Source organism: Ipomoea nil, unplaced genomic scaffold (assembly GCF_001879475.1).
Source record: "Ipomoea nil cultivar Tokyo-kokei standard unplaced genomic scaffold, Asagao_1.1 scaffold2014, whole genome shotgun sequence".
NCBI classification, from domain to species: domain Eukaryota; kingdom Viridiplantae; phylum Streptophyta; class Magnoliopsida; order Solanales; family Convolvulaceae; genus Ipomoea; species Ipomoea nil.
Genome location: NW_017618442.1, coordinates 147,371 through 155,490, shown reverse-complemented (window position 1 = coordinate 155,490; position 8,120 = coordinate 147,371).

Here is an 8,120-nt window from a genome sequence, read left to right as displayed (position 1 = left end):
GTTTATGGGGCTGAAGCCCGACTCCCGATCGAGGCTTGGATCCCGACCGATCGAGAGAGAACCTACAATGCGGAGGAAAACGAACATGCGATGGCCGTGGATCTCGATGCGGTCGAAGAAAAAAGAGAGCTAGCCGCTCGGCGTATGGCCGAGTACCAGAAGCGTGTTAAGAGTTCGAAAGACGTTCGAGTCAACCCTCGTTATTTTCAGGTCGGAGACTACGTTCTACGACGAAGGGAGGCCAGTCAACCTCTAGAGGGCGGAAAATTGGCTCAAAACTGGGAAGGGCCGTACATCATCAGTGCGATCATACGGCCGGGAACATACCGACTGGAGACGACAACCGGTCGGGTAATCGAGGGGACTTGGAATTCCGAGCACCTCGTTATGTTTAGGCATTGAGCCTGTTTTTTGTAATCTCTGGACGAGGTGGGGGCTTGACCTGCGAGTAAGTCCCGGTCGTCGTTTGTAATTAAATTTCTGTTTGTAAATATTTGCTAACCGCCTGCGAGCGGGAAGAATTAATGTATATACGATCGTTGATTGCTCGATCGCTTGCATGCGTCGGCCCGATCGGTTAATTTTCATACCTCCAGTGCATGCAGGTCAATTCATCTTCAAGCTACACCGACCGGGCGAATTTATTGACCGGTCAGATGCGCTCCACATCAGCGGACATTTGAGTCACGCCACCGATCGGGGAAGCCAGGAGCTCTCGGCATCATTCCCCGGTCCGTCCAACTTCTTTCCACGACTGCACCCACTCGTGCCTCGAGCGCACAATCGTGTGGGGGCTGGGATAAAGGGGGTAGGCCCGTCGCTCGGTTACATTCCGACCGTAGAGGCTTGCTTGTTTTCAAAAATTTTCGACAAGGCCCGGAGATCGGGTAAACCCGATCGGATGGCCAGTTTGACGTCGAAGTCTCGGAGGCACGATCGGGCCGTAAGGCCGTAGGGTCGGGTGTCGAGTGGGTCGAAGCAGTGCAAGACCGGGCCATAAGGCCGCGAGGTCGAGCGTTAAGGATCAGCATTTACACGACTAAAGATAAAAATGCGAAAAGAAAGAACGAACAACACGAGTTAAAAGAGAAATTTTATTCATCATCAAAAGGTGCCCGGTACAAATTCGGGACCGGGCTCCCGATTGAAGTCACTTACAAAAAGGAAGTAAAGCTACCCTACTTCTTCGAGCTCTCGGCATCGGCCTTCTTCGGCAAGTCTTCTCCGCCCGGAGCGGCGTCGGCTCCGCTTACCTTAGTCCGCTCCTTCGGATCAAAAGGCGCTGGACCGGGGTCGGGTACTTCGTCGGGGAGCGTGGTCAGGACCAGTTGGAGGTCATCCCCTTCAAGGGCCTGCTCCATAATCTTCCTGGTCTGGTCCCTCATTTTACGTTGACCGGCCTTGTACGCCCACCGGCCGAACGTCCATATCAACTTCTCCCCGACCTCTGTGCCCCGAACGGACTGGAGAAAGCGACCGCCCGACTTGGCATCTTGGAAAAGATATTGGGCGAGCTTATCCGGATCGTTTTGTCGAGCCTTGAGCTCGGCCGCCTCCCCGATCGCCTGTTGGGCGACCTGCTCGGAGAGGTCTCGCTCGGCCTTGGCCTTCTTCAGCTGAGCCTCCAGCTCCCGGATCTCCTGCAGCCGCTGGTTGGCGACCTTCTTCAAGCCCTCAGCTTCGTTGGCCTGAAGGGCCCGTTGCTGAAGAAACTGGGTCGCTCGGGAGATCTGCACATATGAAACAACCATGTTAGCCGAACGGCAATACTTCGAGAAAATTCGGAAGGAGGAAAATACGCTTACCTCAGCCAGGTCGTAGCCGATCTTCTCGGCTACCTGGCTCGGGGTCAGCTTGGAAAAGTCTTCCTTGGCCGACCCGGCGTTCCCGATCCGAGCAAGGATTGACGATCCGCCTCTGCTGCCCCCGCCCGATGGGGTCGGGCTGTGTTGTTCCCGGCGCCGCTTCAAGGCCCCGGTCTCTGCGGTGGTCTTCTCTGCCACCTTCTCCTTCCCCTTCCTGACCGCCACTCGGGAAACTAAGACCTCTGAGGCGTCCACCACGAAGCCTTCGGTCGTGGTGATGGTCGACGCCCCAATGGGTCGGGCAACTGGGATCTCCTTCTCCCCGGCCGGCTTGGCTTGGCCCCTCTTCTTGCCAAGCGAAATCTTGGCCACCGGGCGCATGGGGACATCCTCATCTCCGAAACCGGCCATTGCTGCAAGTAAAACGAAGTTGGTTAGATCAAGAATAGAAGTAATCGGGTGTGAAGGGTCCGGGGTCGGGATGGCCATAAGGCCTCTACCTTTCCTCTTGCCCCGGGCGGGCATCCGCTCAATCGTCACACCCGCCGGCTCGGGTTTATACTTCTCGGGCTGGTCATAGACCGGATCGGGCAGCCGGGCCGCTTCGTAGCTCTCGGGCGACTTGAAGATATGGTATTCGTAGATCTCGCCCGAGATCTTGGCCACGGAGTCGATGAGGGTCGGCATCTCGACTGGGATGACTTGCTTCCGAAAGCGCTGGCTCCAAACCCTCTCGACCGGGAGGATCCACGGATCATACTTCACAGAGAAGATCCGGTCCTTCCACCCCCGGTTGTTCCCGGGCAGTCCCTCGATCGAGCACCTATCGGCTCGGGACTGTGTCATCAAGAAACCCCCTCCGTACGCGGCCGCTAGCACCTTCACTTGATAGACAAAGTTGAAGAGCTCCATGGTGCAGGCCACGTCGTGTCGTCGGCAGATCTGGGGGAAGCACGCGATCATTCAATGCGCGTTCGGGCAAATCTGCCCGGGCATAACCTGGTAGTACCCTAGGAACGCGGTGAGAAGGCTCGAAAAGGGGAATGTGATCGGGGCCATTAGCGAGTCGTAATGCAGCCCGATCCATTTCCCCTGGTGCCGCTCGATGATATTCCCGAGCTGCCTGCTGGTGTCGAACTCGACCCGACCAGCGAGAACCGCCGCAATCCTGCTTGCCTCCCCGTTGGTCAGCAAGCTCTTATGGCCTTCCACGCTTTCGCTGTTGAGGAACTCGTACCCGTCCCCGCGTGGCGCGGCCGGCTCGGCCGGACTTCCTTCAACGGCCTCTGCTTCGTTAGCCTGATGTTCTTCTTCAGGCTCGACCTGAGGGTAATCCCCTATTACCCTCAGCGGCGTTCCTCGGACGTCCTCGGCCGGGGAATTCCGTCGGCTCGTAGACGTTTCTTCGTTCCCCGACCTGCTGGAGCTCGACCCCGACGTCTCCGACGAGCTGGTGGATTCTTCTGGCTCGGGGGCTCGCTCGGGCGCTGGCGGCGGTCGTTGCCCGACCTCTGGAGAATAGGACATGATGTCCACCTCCTCGCTGCTTTGCTCGAGCGTATTGTCGTAGTCCGCGACCGAAACGTTTTGACTATCCGAGTCCGACATAATTCTACCTAAAGGTCGGTCGGGAGTTAGTACAGGGTTCGGGAAGTTAGCTCGAAGTTAGTGCTATCCTACTTCTACGCTGAGTGAAGAATAAAGAAAGAGTAAAGAACTAGGAGCTTACCGAGTGAAGAAACTTGGAAGAGGATCTGAAGTTTTGCTTTGCTTGATCGGATTGCTGATCTGCTGCTCGGGACTCTCTGAGGGTACCGATTGCTTCAGAAGATTGAGGAAAGTTCAAATGAAGGCCTCAGGAACCTATTTATAGGAGAGCGTTTGGGCGGGAAAATCATCCACTTGCGTGACACGACCAGCGCTGATTCCGAGGCGACGGTTGCAGTCGCAGAGGCCGACACGTGGCGGAGAAGGGAATGACAGCTGGCCGGTCGGTTTAGCGGCCGGCGGTTGGGCTTCTTCATCCCGGCCCATTTTTTCCTGGACGATCAAAAAGGCCCGGGCTGGGGGGCTCTTGGTAGGGAATATCCCGACCGACATAGCTTCACCACGACCGAGAAGCCTTTGTCTTTTTCTCTTTGTCTTTGCAGGTAACAGGTCGGGCTCCTTGAGAAGAACCCGGTCGGGGGCCGACCGGGAGTTGCCCGAGCGACGGTGTCGACCGCCGAGCGGTAGCCCTTTGGCGAGAGAGCTGACGAAAGACACGTGGCGATTCTCTACGACGACAGACAGGGCACCCGGGAGGACGACACGTGGTGGCTACGTGGAGGACATGCCGAACGGCTGGAATCCTGTCCCCGGCATAGCGGCTATAAATACCCACAGTAGCTACAGTGTAGAGGACTTTTGGACGATCGATAGGTTGTTGTTAGAGAATCCCGACCGCAGTCAGTCGGTACTCAGAGCAACCAAGTAGATTGTACTTAGGGCCTTTACCGTGATCAATAAAGACATTTACTTGCTTTATTCGGTCTCGGCTTATCTCATATTGCTTACGTATAATTAGCAGTATCATTTGCTAATAAATATTGAAAAATATTTTTTTTTTTAAATGAAAGTTCAAAATGGTTAATGTGCATGCATCTTAGTTGTATGATTATGTTTGTGTTAATAATACTATATAATAATGCATTATAGGATTAGGATCATATGAGAACTTATTACTAAAAAAAAAATTAAAAACCAATCTCAATTGTCTAAAGCAATATGAGAGTAAAAAGAAAAAAAATGTTGTTGTTAAGTACACGATAAAGTTCAGGTGAAAATGCATTTAACAACGCTACAGTGCATCAATTGTTATGTGATAGCAGTAGAAGTTTACTATTGCAACAAGATAATACGATAGCAAAAGTTTGACATTAAAGAAAATAATAAGAAAAATGAATGAGTGTTGTCAAGTGTCACCCAGAGTTCCCCCAAACACTTCAGTAGGCAATTAAGCAGGCAGTCACCCTTGTTTTAATAATATATAATTAAAGGGCCATCTTCAAACTCCCAATGAAGTGTTCAGAGGGACTCCAGGGAAAACTTGACTATTTCTCTTATGGCTAATTTGCATTGCATTGCATGTATGTTTTTCAAAGAAAACAAAAGATTTTCTTGATGAATTTCATTCAACATGCCCATCTGATCTATTTATAGTAAACTTAACTGTGAGCCTCTGATCTGTTAAGTTGTTAGTCTTAGAACATATTCCTCACAAATGCTCTGAATATTCATTCTATTTAGAAAAATGTTCAGCATGATGCAATATTATATTGTTAGGCAAGTAAGAGCTCATAAGTATACTAACAATCATTATTTTGTGGACCATTCTATCAAATAATGTACATTCAGTATACAAATAATGTATGTTTAGTATATTAGAAATATACATTGTATTTAGGAAAAGTACATTATTAGAGTACTGAAAGTACATTATTTTGTATAATGTACATTAAGTACATGAATAATGTACTTTTAGCATATTAAAAATGTACTTTTTATTATGGTCCACACAATAATTTGCCGTACACTAAGGCAATTTATATCGTGCACTAGAACGCACATTGCATTGTGCGCCCTGATGCAAAACGACGTCGTTTCACTTTTTTTTTTTATTTTTTATTTTTTTTTGAAATTTCGCTACCCAGTGTTCGGCGGTTAATTTTCCTTTTAAAAAAAAATCCCATGTTAAAAAATGTACATAATTTTATACTAGAATACACATAATTGTATACATGAATGTACATAATTGTATAAACAAATACACATAACTGTATAAACAAATACACATAACTGTATAAAAAAACACATAATTGTATAAACAAACACACATAATTGTATAAACAAATACACATAATCACATCAATTCCAAACATAACTCACCAAAATGACGTCGTTTTGGGAGGCGCGAGGCGCACAATGCTATGTGCGCCGTAGTGCAGGGTATAACGATTAATACACTAATTGGTGGGCCAAAGATCAGTAAGGGGTTGGGAATCATGCATCTATGGTATGATCCCAATACAAGAGCAAAAAAGGCATGAAGAGGTTGAACCTGGTCTAAATTGTGGGGTGAATGAAGAGAAGAGGAGAAGAGAATATCTTACCTCCTAAAATGCATGTGACCACAAACTCTTTTTATCTGATCTTCAATTTAGTTACACCATTTTCCTCACTTCTTTTCTGATGTCCACAAGTAATAAAAGCTATTTCTGATCCCCAAAGGCCAAATTCAACACTGTTGATGCTCTATCCTTAATCTAGCCCAGTGTTGAGACCAGGTACAGTCAGGATTGTAAAAATCGGTCTAGGCGCCCGCCTAGGCGCTAGGCGCTTCAAGACCGTGGCGATTTACCCCCTAGGCGCCTGCCTAGGTTACCGGCCGCCTAGGCATCCGCCTAGCGCCTAACTCGGCTGATTTGGCCGCCTAGAGTCTAAGTTAGTCGAGTTAACTCGTCCATTTCGGTCGAGTTAACCCGATCGGCTCGGCCAATTTTTTTATTATATATATGTGTGTGTGTGTGCGCGCACGCGCATACATATATATAATATGACATATATACACTCGTAGACTAGTTTCATACTTTGAATCTTTGGATGATTGAAGTATTTGAGTATTTTTAATTTTTAATATTGTTTTAATGTTATGACTTATAAATTATCGTTAATTCATTTATTTGGATATGTTATTTGATTAAATGTTGAAAACAACCTCATTAAAATTATCAAACTGCAAGTCTACCACTGTTTTTTTGGCCCGGTTGTTATGACGTCCCACATTTCATCATGAATGGAGCATAGGAGAGCCTGCATTCTTAACTTCCAGTCATCAAATTTAGCAAGACTAAATGCAAGTTGTTTGGAGTGATGAGCATGTTCCTTTTCCATTTTTTAAAAATAAACGTGCAAAGAAAATATGCAAGATTTTCAAGAGATTTTTGAATAGGGATCTACCAGGCAGTAAATGCAAAGCCTTTACCGATCAAGGTATTAGCTCTGATACCACTTGTTGGTCCCGATATAATGAGATGAGAGTCTAGAGGGGGGGGGGGGGGGTGAATAGACTCTTTTCGTTAGAAGCCCTAAACGTCACCTTTCGGTGTCTTGGCGCAGCGGATAAGATAGATTTATTTTAGATACTTTGCACGAGTTTGCGTAATTAGACAAACTTTCGGTAACGATAATAAAGGAATGATATGAGAGCAAAAAGGAAAAGCGTAAGTAAGGAGATAGGGAGGACACGAGATTTTATAGTGGTTCAGCCAATGTTGCCTACTCCACTCTTCTTCCACAACTGTTGGAAGGGTTGCACTATCACTCTTAGTACAAATACACAAAGACTTCCTTGATCACTAAGCCGGACAGCCTTCGTAGGTTTTTCAACTCCTCGAGTTTACTCCGCCTCTATCAACTTCTTCTCCTGAGTTGAGGTTGGTAGAAAATGATTTCTTGAATTCTCCAACGATGAGGTCTTGACTCTGAGATATGATTGCTTCAAACGGATGTCAAGACTTCCTTGAGGTGTAAGACAAATGATTCTTCAAGTAACTTAGCACCTCAAAACTGGTTCACAAAAGCTTTTAGTAAATTGTAGACTTTTCAAGAGCTTTTGTAAGTGAGTAAGTCGAGTGATAATGAACCAGCACCTTCTTAGTTGATGAAGGTGAGTTTATATAGGTGATGAAAATCCATCCGTTGGAGGGAGATGAAATTTTCGAACCTTTTAACCATTGGACAAGGACCGGGGAGCTTCATGCATTAAATGCTCCATTAATGAGGTTGTACCATGTAGCCGTTGAAGGTATGGAAAGCATTAGGGTTTTGTCCTTTAGCTCCAAGAGACGGTACATCTTCATTTAATGCTTCTTGAAAAGTGTGTCCCATAAGATGAAGTCCTTATTGTCCTAGGATGTTGTCAAATCAGACAAGTGAAACATTCTTCTCGTTGTTGAGGAGAAGTAATGCTTGATAAAGATCGTCTTTCACAAACACTGTCCTTTCGTGCTTGTTGACAACTCCTGCTTGACTTTCGTTGTTGTTCTTCATGTCTCGTGTCTTCTTTCGCCTTGGAGACCCTAACATCTAGTCATAACTCATTTTCGTGTGTTTGTCTAGCTTAACACGAATTACAGAGGAGTTATGGCAACTCTCGCTAGGACGAAAGCAGCGATTAAAAAGCTAATGGTTAGGGGTCTACTTTTCTACATTACATTGGTATCATCAAAATCCTAATACAATGTTCCTAACAATATGGACGAAATCTCCTTAAAG